Consider the following 17,192-nt stretch of genomic DNA (forward strand, 5'->3'; position numbering starts at 1 on the left):
GCATCTCAATTCTATGTTTCATGATAGGATGTAATATTCATTGCGAAGTGTTATGCATTCCTCGTCTACGATTCAAATGGATGTAAATGCGACACTTCCTTGCTAGGAAATAGCGTTTGCAGATGTCTACGTATCGAAGCAATAGATTTCAAATGCTTCTTAAAACAAGATATCGCATCTCAATTCTATGTTTCATGATAAGATGTAATATTCATTGCGAAGTGTCATGTATTCCTCGCCTACACTTCAATTGAATGTAAATGCGACACTTCCTTGCAAGGAAATAGCGTTTGCAGATGTCTACGTATCGTAGCAATAGAGTTCTTATGATTCTTAAAACGCGATATCGCATCTCATTTCTATGTTTCATGGTAAGATATAATATGATTTGCGAAGTGTTGTATATTCCTCGTCTACACTTCAAATGAATGTAAATGCGACACTTCCTGGCTAGGAAATAGCGTCTGCAGATGTCTACGTATCGTAGCAATAGAGTTCATATGATTCTTAAAACGCGATACCGCATCTCATATCTATGTTTCATGATAAGATATAATATTCATTGCGAAGTATTGTGTATTCCTCGTCTACACTTCAAATGAATGTGAATGCGACACTTCCTCGCTAGGAAATGGCGTTTGCAGATGTCTACGTATCGTAGCAATAGATTTCTAATGCTTCTTAAAACGCGATATCGCATCTCATTTCTATGTTTCATGGTATGATATAATATGATTTGCGAAGTGTTATGTATTACTCGTCTATACTTCAAATGAATGTGAATGCGATACTTCCTCGCTAGGAAATAGCGTTTGCAGATGTCTACGTATCGTAGCAATAGCTTTCTAATGCTACTTAAAACGCGATATCGAATCTCATTTTTATGTTTCATGGTAAGATATAATATGATTTGGGAAGTGTCATGTATTCCTCGTCTACACTACAAATGAATGTAAATGCGACACTTCCTTGCAAGGAAATAGCGTTTGCAGATGTCTACGTATCGAAGCAATAGAGTTCAAATGCTTCCTAAAACGAGAAATTGCATCTCATATCTATGTTTCATGATAAGATATAATATTCATTGCGAAGTGTTATGCATTCCTCGTCTACGATTCAAATGGATGTAAATGCGACACTTCCTTGCTAGGAAATAGCGTTTGCAGATGTCTACGTATCGAAGCAATAGAGTTCAAAAACTTCTTAAAACAAGATATCGCATCTCTTATCTATGTTTCCTGATAAGATATAATATTCATTGCGAAGTGTTATGCATTCCTCGTCTACTCTTCAAATGAATGTAAATGCGACACTTCCTTGCTAGGAAATAGCGTCTGCAGTTGTCTAGGTATCGTAACAATAGTGTTCTAATGCTTCTTTAAACGCGATATCGCATCTCTTTTCTATGTTTCATGGTAAGATATAATATGATTTGCGAAGTGTCATGTATTCCTCGTCTACACTTCAAATGAATGTAAATGCGACACTTCCTTGCTAGGAAATAGCGTCTGCAGATGTCTAGGTATCGTAGCAATAGAGTTCTAAAACTTCTTAAAACGCGATGTCGCATCTCATTTCTATGTTTCATGGTAAGATGTAATATGATTTGCGAAGTGTTATGTATTCCTCGTCTACACTTCAAATGAATGTAAATGCGACACTTCCTTGCTAGGAAATAGCGTCTGCAGATGTCTACCTATCGTAGCAATAGTGTTCTAATGCTTCTTAAAACACGATATCGCATCTCATTTCTATGTTTCATGGTAAGATATAATATGATTTGCGAAGTATCATGTATTCCTCGTTTACACTTCAAATGAATGTAAATGCGACACTACCTTGCAGGGAAATAGCGTCTGCAGATGTCTAGGTATCGTAGCAATAGAGTTCTAATGCTTCTTAAAACGCGATATCGCATCTTATTTCTATGTTTCATGGTAAGATGTAATATTATTTGCGAAGTGTTTTGTATTCCGCCTATACTTCAAATGAATGTAAATGCGAGACTTCTTTGCTAGGAAATAGCGTTTGCAAATGTCTACCTATCGTAGCAATAGTGTTCTAATGCTTCTTAAAACGCGATATCGCATCTGATATCTATGTTTCATGGTAAGATATAGTATGATTTGCGAAGTGTCATGTATTCCTCGTCTACACTACAAATGAATGTATATGCGACACTTCCTTGCTAGGAAATAGCGTCTGCAGATGTCTACGTCTCAAAGCAATAGAGTTCATATGATTCTTAAAACGCGATATCGCATCTCAATTCTATGTTTCATGGTAAGATATAACATGATTTGCGAAGTGTTATGTATTCCTTGTCTACACTTCAAATGAATGTGAATGAGATACTTCCTCGCTAGGAAATAACGTTTGCAGATGTCTACGTATCGTAGCAATAGATTTCTAATGCTTCTTAAAACGCGATATCGCATCTCATTTCTATGTTTCATGGTAAGATATAATATGATTTGCGAAGTGTTATGTATTCCTCGTCTACACTTCAAATGAATGTAAATGAGACACTTCCTTGCAAGGAAATAGCGATTGCAGATGTCTACGTATCGTAGCAATAGAGTTCATATGATACTTAAAACGCGATATCGCATCTCATTTCTATTTTTCATGGTGAGATATAACATGATTTGCGAAGTGTTATGTATTACTCGTCTACACTTCAAATGAATGTGAATGCGATACTTCCTCGCTAGGAAATAGCGTTTGCAGATGTCTACGTATCGTAGCAACAGCTTTCTAATGCTACTTAAAACGCGATATCGAATCTCATTTCTATGTTTCATGGTAAGATATAATATGATTTGCGACGTGTCATGTATTCCTCGTCTACACTACAAATGAATGTAAATGCGACACTTCCTTGCAAGGAAATAGCGTTTGCAGATGTCTACGTATCGTAGCAATAGCTTTCTAATGCTACTTAAAACGCGATATCGAATCTCATTTCTATGTTTCATGCTAAGATGTAATATTCATTGCGAAGTGTTATGTATTACTCGCCTACACTTCAAATGAATATAAATGCGACACTTCCTCGCTAGGAAATGGCGTTTGCAGATGTCTACGCATCGTAGCAATAGATTTCTAATGCTTCTTAAAACGCGATATCGCATCTCATTTCTATGTTTCATGGTAAGATATAATATGAATTGCGAAGTGTTATGCATTCCTCGTCTACGATTCAAATGGATGTAAATGCGACACTTCCTTGCTAGGAAATAGCGTTGCAGATGTCTACGTATCGAAGCAATAGAGTTCAAATGCTTCTTAAAACAGGATATCGCATCTCAATTCTATGTTTCATGATAAGATGCAATATTCATTGCGAAGTGTTATGTATTCCTCGCCTACACTTCAAATGAATATAAATGCGACACTTCCTTGCTAGGAAATAGCGTTTGCAGATGTCTACGTATCGAAGCAATAGAGTTCAAATGCTTCTTAAAACGAGATATTGCATCTCATATCTATGTTTCCTGATAAGATATAATATTCATTGCGAAGTGTTACGCATTCCTCGTCTACATTTCAAACGAATGTAAATGCGACACTTCCTTGCTAGGAAATAGCGTCTGCAGATGTCTAGGTATCGTAGCAATAGAGTTCTAATGCTTCTTAAAACGCGATATCGCATCTCATTTCTATGTTTCATGGTAAGATATAATATGTTTTGCGAAGTGTTATGTATTCGTCGTCTACACTTCAAATGAATGTAGATGCGACACTTCCTTGCAAGGAAATAGCGTCTGAAGATGTCTAGGTATCGTAGCAATAGAGTTCAAAAACTTCTTAAAACGCGATGTCGCATCTAATTTCTATGTTTCATGGTAAGATGTAATATGATTTGCGAAGTGTTATGTATTCCTCGTCTACACTTCAAATGAATGTAAATGCGACACTTCCTAGCTAGGAAATAGCGTCTGCAGATGTCTACCTATCGTAGCAATAGTGTTCTAATGCTTCTTAAAACACGATATCTCATCTCATTTCTATGTTTCATGGTAAGATATAATATGATTTGCGAAGTATCATGTATTCCTCGTTTACACTTCAAATGAATGTAAATGCGACACTTCCTTGCTTGGAAATAGCATCTGCAGATGTCTAGGTATCGTAGCAATAGAGTTCTAATGCTTCTTAAAACGCGATATCGCATCCCATTTCTATGTTTCATGGTATGATATAATATGATTTGCGAAGTATCATGTATTCCTCGTCTACATTTCAAACGAATGTAAATGCGACACTTCCTTGCTAGGAAATAGCGTCTGCAGATGTCTAGGTATCGTAGCAATAGAGTTCGAATGCTTCTTAAAACGCGATATCGCATCTCATTTCTATGTTTCATGGTAACATATAATATGTTTTGCGAAGTGTTATGTATTCCTCGTCTACACTTCAAATGAATGTAAATGCGACACTTCCTTGCAAGGAAATAGCGTTTGTAGATGTCTACGTATCGAAGCAATAGAGTTCAAATGATTCTTAAAACGCGATATCGCATCTCATTTCTATGTTTCATGGTAAGATATAACATGATTTGCGAAGTGTTATGTATTACTCGTCTATACTTCAAATGAATGTGAATGCGATACTTCCTCGCTAGGAAATAGCGTTTGCAAATGTCTACGTATCGAAGCAATAGAGTTCAAATGCTTCCTAAAACGAGATATTGCATCTCATATCTATGTTTCATGATAAGATATAATATTCATTGCGAAGTGTTATGCATTCCTCGTCTACGATTCAAATGAATGTAAATGCGACACTTCCTTGCAAGGAAATAGCGTTTGCAGATGTCTACGTATCGTAGCAATAGAGTTCTTATGATTCTTAAAACGCGATATCGCATCTCATTTATATGTTTCACGGTAAGATATAATATGATTTGCGAAGTGTTGTGTATTCCTCGTCTACACTTCAAATGAATGTAAATGCGACACTTCCTTGCAAGGAAATAGCGTCTGCAGATGTCTAGGTATCGTAGCAATAGAGTTCGAATGCTTCTTAAAACGCGATATCGCATCTCATTTCTATGTTTCATGGTAACATATAATATGTTTTGCGAAGTGTTATGTATTCCTCGTCTACACTTCAAATGAATGTAAATGCGACACTTCCTTGCAAGGAAATAGCGTTTGCAGATGTCTACGTATCGTAGCAATAGTGTTCAAATGCTTCCTAAAACAAGATATCGCAACTCAATTCTATGTTTCATGATAGGATGTAATATTCATTGCGAAGTGTTATGCATTCCTCGTCTACGATTCAAATGGATGTAAATGCGACACTTCCTTGCTAGGAAATAGCGTTTGCAGATGTCTACGTATCGAAGCAATAGATTTCAAATGCTTCTTAAAACAAGATATCGCATCTCAATTCTATGTTTCATGATAAGATGTAATATTCATTGCGAAGTGTCATGTATTCCTCGCCTACACTTCAATTGAATGTAAATGCGACACTTCCTTGCAAGGAAATAGCGTTTGCAGATGTCTACGTATCGTAGCAATAGAGTTCTTATGATTCTTAAAACGCGATATCGCATCTCATTTCTATGTTTCATGGTAAGATATAATATGATTTGCGAAGTGTTGTATATTCCTCGTCTACACTTCAAATGAATGTAAATGCGACACTTCCTGGCTAGGAAATAGCGTCTGCAGATGTCTACGTATCGTAGCAATAGAGTTCATATGATTCTTAAAACGCGATACCGCATCTCATATCTATGTTTCATGATAAGATATAATATTCATTGCGAAGTATTGTGTATTCCTCGTCTACACTTCAAATGAATGTGAATGCGACACTTCCTCGCTAGGAAATGGCGTTTGCAGATGTCTACGTATCGTAGCAATAGATTTCTAATGCTTCTTAAAACGCGATATCGCATCTCATTTCTATGTTTCATGGTATGATATAATATGATTTGCGAAGTGTTATGTATTACTCGTCTATACTTCAAATGAATGTGAATGCGATACTTCCTCGCTAGGAAATAGCGTTTGCAGATGTCTACGTATCGTAGCAATAGCTTTCTAATGCTACTTAAAACGCGATATCGAATCTCATTTTTATGTTTCATGGTAAGATATAATATGATTTGGGAAGTGTCATGTATTCCTCGTCTACACTACAAATGAATGTAAATGCGACACTTCCTTGCAAGGAAATAGCGTTTGCAGATGTCTACGTATCGAAGCAATAGAGTTCAAATGCTTCCTAAAACGAGAAATTGCATCTCATATCTATGTTTCATGATAAGATATAATATTCATTGCGAAGTGTTATGCATTCCTCGTCTACGATTCAAATGGATGTAAATGCGACACTTCCTTGCTAGGAAATAGCGTTTGCAGATGTCTACGTATCGAAGCAATAGAGTTCAAAAACTTCTTAAAACAAGATATCGCATCTCTTATCTATGTTTCCTGATAAGATATAATATTCATTGCGAAGTGTTATGCATTCCTCGTCTACTCTTCAAATGAATGTAAATGCGACACTTCCTTGCTAGGAAATAGCGTCTGCAGTTGTCTAGGTATCGTAACAATAGTGTTCTAATGCTTCTTTAAACGCGATATCGCATCTCTTTTCTATGTTTCATGGTAAGATATAATATGATTTGCGAAGTGTCATGTATTCCTCGTCTACACTTCAAATGAATGTAAATGCGACACTTCCTTGCTAGGAAATAGCGTCTGCAGATGTCTAGGTATCGTAGCAATAGAGTTCTAAAACTTCTTAAAACGCGATGTCGCATCTCATTTCTATGTTTCATGGTAAGATGTAATATGATTTGCGAAGTGTTATGTATTCCTCGTCTACACTTCAAATGAATGTAAATGCGACACTTCCTTGCTAGGAAATAGCGTCTGCAGATGTCTACCTATCGTAGCAATAGTGTTCTAATGCTTCTTAAAACACGATATCGCATCTCATTTCTATGTTTCATGGTAAGATATAATATGATTTGCGAAGTATCATGTATTCCTCGTTTACACTTCAAATGAATGTAAATGCGACACTACCTTGCAGGGAAATAGCGTCTGCAGATGTCTAGGTATCGTAGCAATAGAGTTCTAATGCTTCTTAAAACGCGATATCGCATCTTATTTCTATGTTTCATGGTAAGATGTAATATTATTTGCGAAGTGTTTTGTATTCCGCCTATACTTCAAATGAATGTAAATGCGAGACTTCTTTGCTAGGAAATAGCGTTTGCAAATGTCTACCTATCGTAGCAATAGTGTTCTAATGCTTCTTAAAACGCGATATCGCATCTGATATCTATGTTTCATGGTAAGATATAATATGATTTGCGAAGTGTCATGTATTCCTCGTCTACACTACAAATGAATGTATATGCGACACTTCCTTGCTAGGAAATAGCGTCTGCAGATGTCTACGTCTCAAAGCAATAGAGTTCATATGATTCTTAAAACGCGATATCGCATCTCAATTCTATGTTTCATGGTAAGATATAACATGATTTGCGAAGTGTTATGTATTCCTTGTCTACACTTCAAATGAATGTGAATGCGATACTTCCTCGCTAGGAAATAACGTTTGCAGATGTCTACGTATCGTAGCAATAGATTTCTAATGCTTCTTAAAACGCGATATCGCATCTCATTTCTATGTTTCATGGTAAGATATAATATGATTTGCGAAGTGTTATGTATTCCTCGTCTACACTTCAAATGAATGTAAATGAGACACTTCCTTGCAAGGAAATAGCGATTGCAGATGTCTACGTATCGTAGCAATAGAGTTCATATGATACTTAAAACGCGATATCGCATCTCATTTCTATTTTTCATGGTGAGATATAACATGATTTGCGAAGTGTTATGTATTACTCGTCTACACTTCAAATGAATGTGAATGCGATACTTCCTCGCTAGGAAATAGCGTTTGCAGATGTCTACGTATCGTAGCAACAGCTTTCTAATGCTACTCAAAACGCGATATCGAATCTCATTTCTATGTTTCATGGTAAGATATAATATGATTTGCGACGTGTCATGTATTCCTCGTCTACACTACAAATGAATGTAAATGCGACACTTCCTTGCAAGGAAATAGCGTTTGCAGATGTCTACGTATCGTAGCAATAGCTTTCTAATGCTACTTAAAACGCGATATCGAATCTCATTTCTATGTTTCATGCTAAGATGTAATATTCATTGCGAAGTGTTATGTATTACTCGCCTACACTTCAAATGAATATAAATGCGACACTTCCTCGCTAGGAAATGGCGTTTGCAGATGTCTACGCATCGTAGCAATAGATTTCTAATGCTTCTTAAAACGCGATATCGCATCTCATTTCTATGTTTCATGGTAAGATATAATATGAATTGCGAAGTGTTATGCATTCCTCGTCTACGATTCAAATGGATGTAAATGCGACACTTCCTTGCTAGGAAATAGCGTTGCAGATGTCTACGTATCGAAGCAATAGAGTTCAAATGCTTCTTAAAACAGGATATCGCATCTCAATTCTATGTTTCATGATAAGATGCAATATTCATTGCGAAGTGTTATGTATTCCTCGCCTACACTTCAAATGAATATAAATGCGACACTTCCTTGCTAGGAAATAGCGTTTGCAGATGTCTACGTATCGAAGCAATAGAGTTCAAATGCTTCTTAAAACGAGATATTGCATCTCATATCTATGTTTCCTGATAAGATATAATATTCATTGCGAAGTGTTACGCATTCCTCGTCTACATTTCAAACGAATGTAAATGCGACACTTCCTTGCTAGGAAATAGCGTCTGCAGATGTCTAGGTATCGTAGCAATAGAGTTCTAATGCTTCTTAAAACGCGATATCGCATCTCATTTCTATGTTTCATGGTAAGATATAATATGTTTTGCGAAGTGTTATGTATTCGTCGTCTACACTTCAAATGAATGTAGATGCGACACTTCCTTGCAAGGAAATAGCGTCTGCAGATGTCTAGGTATCGTAGCAATAGAGTTCAAAAACTTCTTAAAACGCGATGTCGCATCTAATTTCTATGTTTCATGGTAAGATGTAATATGATTTGCGAAGTGTTATGTATTCCTCGTCTACACTTCAAATGAATGTAAATGCGACACTTCCTAGCTAGGAAATAGCGTCTGCAGATGTCTACCTATCGTAGCAATAGTGTTCTAATGCTTCTTAAAACACGATATCTCATCTCATTTCTATGTTTCATGGTAAGATATAATATGATTTGCGAAGTATCATGTATTCCTCGTTTACACTTCAAATGAATGTAAATGCGACACTTCCTTGCTTGGAAATAGCATCTGCAGATGTCTAGGTATCGTAGCAATAGAGTTCTAATGCTTCTTAAAACGCGATATCGCATCTCATTTCTATGTTTCATGGTATGATATAATATGATTTGCGAAGTATCATGTATTCCTCGTCTACATTTCAAACGAATGTAAATGCGACACTTCCTTGCTAGGAAATAGCGTCTGCAGATGTCTAGGTATCGTAGCAATAGAGTTCGAATGCTTCTTAAAACGCGATATCGCATCTCATTTCTATGTTTCATGGTAACATATAATATGTTTTGCGAAGTGTTATGTATTCCTCGTCTACACTTCAAATGAATGTAAATGCGACACTTCCTTGCAAGGAAATAGCGTTTGTAGATGTCTACGTATCGAAGCAATAGAGTTCAAATGATTCTTAAAACGCGATATCGCATCTCATTTCTATGTTTCATGGTAAGATATAACATGATTTGCGAAGTGTTATGTATTACTCGTCTATACGTCAAATGAATGTGAATGCGATACTTCCTCGCTAGGAAATAGCGTTTGCAAATGTCTACGTATCGAAGCAATAGAGTTCAAATGCTTCCTAAAACGAGATATTGCATCTCATATCTATGTTTCATGATAAGATATAATATTCATTGCGAAGTGTTATGCATTCCTCGTCTACGATTCAAATGAATGTAAATGCGACACTTCCTTGCAAGGAAATAGCGTTTGCAGATGTCAACGTATCGTAGCAATAGAGTTCTTATGATTCTTAAAACGCGATATCGCATCTCATTTATATGTTTCACGGTAAGATATAATATGATTTGCGAAGTGTTGTGTATTCCTCGTCTACACTTCAAATGAATGTAAATGCGACACTTCCTTGCAAGGAAATAGCGTTTGCAGATGTCTACGTATCGTAGCAATAGAGTTCTTATGATTCTTAGAACGCGATATCGCATCTCATTTCTATGTTTCATGGTATGATATAATATGATTTGCGAAGTGTTATGTATTACTCGTCTATACTTCAAATGAATGTGAATGCGATACTTCCTCGCTAGGAAATAGCGTTTGCAGATGTCTACGTATCGTAGCAATAGCTTTCTAATGCTACTTAAAACGCGATATCGAATCTCATTTTTATGTTTCATGGCAAGATATAATATGATTTGCGAAGTGTCATGTATTCCTCGTCTACACTACAAATGAATGTAAATGCGACACTTCCTTGCAAGGAAATAGCGTTTGCAGATGTCTACGTATTGAAGCAATAGAGTTCAAATGCTTCCTAAAACGAGATTTTGCATCTCATATCTATGTTTCATGATAAGATATAATATTCATTGCGAAGTGTTATGCATTCCAGGTCTACGATTCAAATGGATGTAAATGCGACACTTCCTTGCTAGGAAATAGCGTCTGCAGTTGTCTAGGTATCGTAACAATAGTGTTCTAATGCTTCTTAAAACGCGATATCGCATTTCATTTCTATGTTTCATGGTAAGATATAATATGATTTGCGAAGTGTCATGTATTCCTCGTCTACACTTCAAATGAATGTAAATGCGACACTTCCTTGCTAGGAAATAGCGTCTGCAGATGTCTAGGTATCGTAGCAATAGAGTTCTAAAACTTCATAAAACGCGATGTCGCATCTCATTTCTATGTTTCATGGTAAGATGTAATATGATTTGCGAAGTGTTATGTATTCCTCGTCTACACTTCAAATGAATGTAAATGCGACACTTCCTTGCTAGGAAATAGCGTCTTCAGATGTCTACCTATCGTAGCAATAGTGTTCTAATGCTTCTTAAAACACGATATCGCATCTCATTTCTATGTTTCATGGTAAGATATAATATGATTTGCGAAGTATCATGTATTCCTCGTTTACACTTCAAATGAATGTAAATGCGACACTACCTTGCAAGGGAATAGCGTTTGCAGATGTCTACGTATCGTAGCAATAGATTTCTAATGCTTCTTAAAACGCGATATCGCATCTCATTTCTATGTTTCATGGTAAGATATAATATGATTTGCGAAGTTTTATATATTCCTCGTCTACACTTCAAATGAATGTAAATGCGATATTTCCTCGCTAGGAAATAGCGTTTGCAGATGTCTACGTATCGTAGCAATAGCTTTCTAATGCTTCTTAAAACGCGGTATCGAATCTCATTTCTATGTTTCATGGTAAGATATAATATTCATTACGAAGTGTTATGCATTCCTCTTCTACGATTCAAATGTATGTAAATGCGACACTTCTTTGCTAGGAAATAGCGTTTGCAAATGTCTACCAATCGTAGCAATAGTGTTCTAATGCTTCTTAAAACGCGATATCGCATCTCATTTCTATGTTTCATGGTAAGATGTAATATGATTTGCGAATTGTTATGTATTCCTCGTCTACACTTCAAATGAATGTAAATGCGACACTTCCTTGCTAGGAAATAGCGTTTGCAGATGTCTACCTATCGTAACAATAGTGTTCTAATGCTTCTTAAAACGCGATATCACATCTCATTTCTATGTTTCATGGTAAGATATAATATGATTTGCGAAGTATCATGTATTCTTCGCCTACACTTCAAATGAATGTAAATGCGACACTTCCTTGCTAGGAAATAGCGTCTGCAGATGTCTAGGTATCGTAGCAATAGAGTTCTAATGCTTCTTAAAACGCGATATCGCATCTCATTTCTATGTTTCATGGAAAGATATTATATGATTTGCGAAGTATCATGTATTCCTCGTCTACTCTTCAAATGAATGTAAATGCGACACTTCCTTGCTAGGAAATAGCGTCTGCAGATGTCTAGGTATCGTAGCAATAGAGTTCTTATCGTAGCAATAGTGTTCTAATGCTTCTTAAAACGCGATATCGCATCTCATTTCTATGTTTCATGGTAAGATATAATATGATTTGCGAGGTGTTATGTATTCCTCGTCTACAATTCAAATGAATGTAAATGCGACACTTCCTTGCAAGGAAATAGCGTTTGCAGATGTCTACGTATCGAAGCAATAGAGTTCAAATGCTTCCTAAAACGAGATATTCCATCTCATATCTATGTTTCATGATAAGATATAATATTCATTGCGAAGTGTTATGCATTCCTCGCCTGCGATTCAAATGGATGTAAATGCGACACTTCCTTGCTAGGAAACAGCGTTTGCAGATGTCTACGTATCGTAGCAATAGAGTTCTAATGCATCTTAAAACGCGATATCGCATCTCATTTCTATGTTTCATGGTAAGATATAACATGATTTGCGAAGTATTGTGTATTCCTCGTCTACACTACAAATGAATGTAAATGCGACACTTCCTTGCAAGGAAATAGCGTTTGCAGATGTCTACGTATCGAAGCAATAGTGTTCAAATGCTTCTTAAAACGCGATATCGCATCTCATCTCTATGTTTCATGGTAAGATATAATATGATTTGCGAAGTATCATGTTTTCCTCGTCTACACTTCAAATGAATGTAAATGCGACTCTTCCTTGCAAGGAAATAGCGTTTGCAGATGTCCACGTATCGAAGCAATAGAGTTCAAATGCTTCCTAAAACAAGATATCGCCTCTCAATTCTATGTTTCATGATAAGATGTAATATTCATTGCGAAGTGTTATGTATTCCTCGCCTACACTTCAAATGAATATAAATGCGACACTTCCTTGCTAGGAAATAGCGTTTGCAGATGTCTACGTATCGAAGCAATTGAGTTCAAATGCTTCTTAAAACGAGATATTGCATCTCATATCTATGTTTCCTGATAAGATATAATATTCATTGCGAAGTGTTATGCATTCCTCGTCTACTCTTCAAATGAATGTAAATGCGACACTTCCTTGCTAGGAAATAGCGTCTGCAGTTGTCTAGGTATCGTAACAATAGTGTTCTAATGCTTCTTAAAACGCGATATCGCATCTCATTTCTATGTTTCATGGTAAGATATAATATGATTTGCGAAGTGTCATGTATTCCTCGTCTACACTTCAAATGAATGTAAATGCGACACTTCCTTGCTAGGAAATAGCATCTGCAGATGTCTAGGTATCGTAGCAATAGAGTTCTAAAACTTCTTAAAACGCGATATCGCATCTCATTTCTATGTTTCATGGAAAGATATAATATGATTTGTGAAGTGTCATGTATTCCTCGTCTACACTTCAAATGAATGTAAGTGCGACACTTCCTGGCTAGGAAATAGCGTCTGCAGATGTCTACGTATCGTAGCAATAGAGTTCATATGATTCTTAAAACGCGATATCGCATCTCATTTCTATGTTTCATGGTAAGATATAACATGATTTGCGAAGTATTGTGTATTCCTCGTCTACACTTCAAATGAATGTAAATGCGACACTTCCTCGCAAGGAAATAGCGATTGCAGATGTCTACGTTTCGTAGCAATAGAGTTCATATGTTCTTAAAACGCGATATCGCATCTCAATTCTATGTTTCATGGTAAGATATAACATGATTTGCGAAGTGTTATGTATTCCTTGTCTACACTTCAAATGAATGTGAATGCGATACTTCCTCGCTAGGAAATAGCGTCTGCAGATGTCTAGGTATCGTAGCAATAGAGTTCTAATGCTTCTTAAAACGCGATATCGCATCTCATTTCTATGTTTCATGGTGAGATATAATATGATTTGCGAAGTGTCATGTATTCCTCGCCTACACTTCAAATGAATGTAAATGCGACACTTCCTTGCTAGGAAATAGCGTTTGCAGATGTCTACGTATCGAAGCAATAGAGTTCAAATGCTTCTTAAAACGAGATATTGCATCTCATATCTATGTTTCCTGATAAGATATAATATTCATTGCGAAGTGTTATGCATTCCTCGTATACGATTCAAATGAATGTAAATGCGACACTTCCTTGCAAGGAAATAGCGTTTGCAGATGTCTACGTATCGTAGCAATAGAGTTCTAATGCTTCTTAAAACGCGATATCGCATCTCATTTCTATGTTTCATGGTAAGATATAACATGATTTGCGAAGTATTGTGTATTCCTCGTCTACACTTCAAATGAATGTGAATGCGATACTTCCTCGCTAGGAAATAGCGTTTGCAGATGTCTACGTATCGTAGCAATAGCTTTCTAATGCTACTTAAAACGCCATATCGAATCTCATTTCTATGTTTCATGGTAAGATATAATATGATTTGCGAAATGTCATGTATTCCTCGTCTACACTACAAATGAATGTAAATGCGACACTTCCTTGCAAGGAAATAGCGTTTGCAGATGTCTACGTATTGAAGCAATAGTGTTCAAATGCTTCTTAAAACGCGATTTCGCATCTCATCTCTATGTTTCATGGTAAGATATAATATGATTTGCGAAGTATCATGTATTCCTCGCCTGCACTTCAAATGAATGTAAATGCGACTCTTCCTTGCAAGGAGATAGCGTTTGCAGATGTCCACGTATCGAAGCAATAGAGTTCAAATGCTTCCTAAAACAAGATATCGCCTCTCACATCTATGTTTCATGATAGGATGTAATATTCATTGCGAAGTGTTATGTATTCCTCGCCTACACTTCAAATGAATGTAAATGCGACACTTCCTTGCTAGGAAATAGCGTTTGCAGATGTCTACGTATCGAAGCAATAGAGTTCAAATGCTTCTTAAAACGAGATATTGCTTCACATATCTATGTTTCCTGATAAGATATAATATTCATTGCGAAGTGTTATGCATTCCTCGTCTACTCTTCAAATGAATGTAAATGCGACACTTCCTTGCTAGGAAATAGCGTCTGCAGTTGTCTAGGTATCGTAACAATAGTGTTCTAATGCTTCTTAAAACGCGATATCGCATCTCATTTCTATGTTTCATGGTAAGATATAATATGATTTGCGAAGTGTCATGTATTCCTCGTCTACACTTCAAATGAATGTAAATGCGACACTTCCTTGCTAGGAAATAGCATCTGCAGATGTCTAGGTATCGTAGCAATAGAGTTCTAAAACTTCTTAAAACGCGATATCGCATCTCATTTCTATGTTTCATGGAAAGATATAATATGATTTGTGAAGTGTCATGTATTCCTCGTCTACACTTCAAATGAATGTAAGTGCGACACTTCCTGGCTAGGAAATAGCGTCTGCAGATGTCTACGTATCGTAGCAATAGAGTTCATATGATTCTTAAAACGCGATATCGCATCTCATTTCTATGTTTCATGGTAAGATATAACATGATTTGCGAAGTATTGTGTATTCCTCGTCTACACTTCAAATGAATGTAAATGCGACACTTCCTCGCAAGGAAATAGCGATTGCAGATGTCTACGTTTCGTAGCAATAGAGTTCATATGTTCTTAAAACGCGATATCGCATCTCAATTCTATGTTTCATGGTAAGATATAACATGATTTGCGAAGTGTTATGTATTCCTTGTCTACACTTCAAATGAATGTGAATGCGATACTTCCTCGCTAGGAAATAGCGTCTGCAGATGTCTAGGTATCGTAGCAATAGAGTTCTAATGCTTCTTAAAACGCGATATCGCATCTCATTTCTATGTTTCATGGTGAGATATAATATGATTTGCGAAGTGTCATGTATTCCTCGCCTACACTTCAAATGAATGTAAATGCGACACTTCCTTGCTAGGAAATAGCGTTTGCAGATGTCTACGTATCGAAGCAATAGAGTTCAAATGCTTCTTAAAACGAGATATTGCATCTCATATCTATGTTTCCTGATAAGATATAATATTCATTGCGAAGTGTTATGCATTCCTCGTATACGATTCAAATGAATGTAAATGCGACACTTCCTTGCAAGGAAATAGCGTTTGCAGATGTCTACGTATCGTAGCAATAGAGTTCTAATGCTTCTTAAAACGCGATATCGCATCTCATTTCTATGTTTCATGGTAAGATATAACATGATTTGCGAAGTATTGTGTATTCCTCGTCTACACTTCAAATGAATGTGAATGCGATACTTCCTCGCTAGGAAATAGCGTTTGCAGATGTCTACGTATCGTAGCAATAGCTTTCTAATGCTACTTAAAACGCCATATCGAATCTCATTTCTATGTTTCATGGTAAGATATAATATGATTTGCGAAATGTCATGTATTCCTCGTCTACACTACAAATGAATGTAAATGCGACACTTCCTTGCAAGGAAATAGCGTTTGCAGATGTCTACGTATTGAAGCAATAGTGTTCAAATGCTTCTTAAAACGCGATTTCGCATCTCATCTCTATGTTTCATGGTAAGATATAATATGATTTGCGAAGTATCATGTATTCCTCGCCTGCACTTCAAATGGATGTAAATGCGACTCTTCCTTGCAAGGAGATAGCGTTTGCAGATGTCCACGTATCGAAGCAATAGAGTTCAAATGCTTCCTAAAACAAGATATCGCCTCTCACATCTATGTTTCATGATAGGATGTAATATTCATTGCGAAGTGTTATGTATTCCTCGCCTACACTTCAAATGAATGTAAATGCGACACTTCCTTGCTAGGAAATAGCGTTTGCAGATGTCTACGTATCGAAGCAATAGAGTTCAAATGCTTCTTAAAACGAGATATTGCTTCACATATCTATGTTTCCTGATAAGATATAATATTCATTGCGAAGTGTTATGCATTCCTCGTCTACGATTCAAATGAATGTAAATGCGACACTTCCTTGCAAGGAAATAGCGTTTGCAGATTTGTATGTATCGTAGCAATAGAGTTCTTATGATTCTTAAAACGCGATATCGCATCTCATTTCTATGTTTCATGGTAAGATATAATATGATTTGCGAAGTATTGTGTATTCCTCGTCTACACTTCAAATGAATGTGAATGCGACACTTCCTCGCTAGGAAATGGCGTTTGCAGATGTCT

This window comes from Xylocopa sonorina, unplaced genomic scaffold, assembly GCF_050948175.1.
Source record: "Xylocopa sonorina isolate GNS202 unplaced genomic scaffold, iyXylSono1_principal scaffold0234, whole genome shotgun sequence".
Taxonomy (NCBI): Eukaryota; Metazoa; Arthropoda; class Insecta; order Hymenoptera; family Apidae; genus Xylocopa; species Xylocopa sonorina.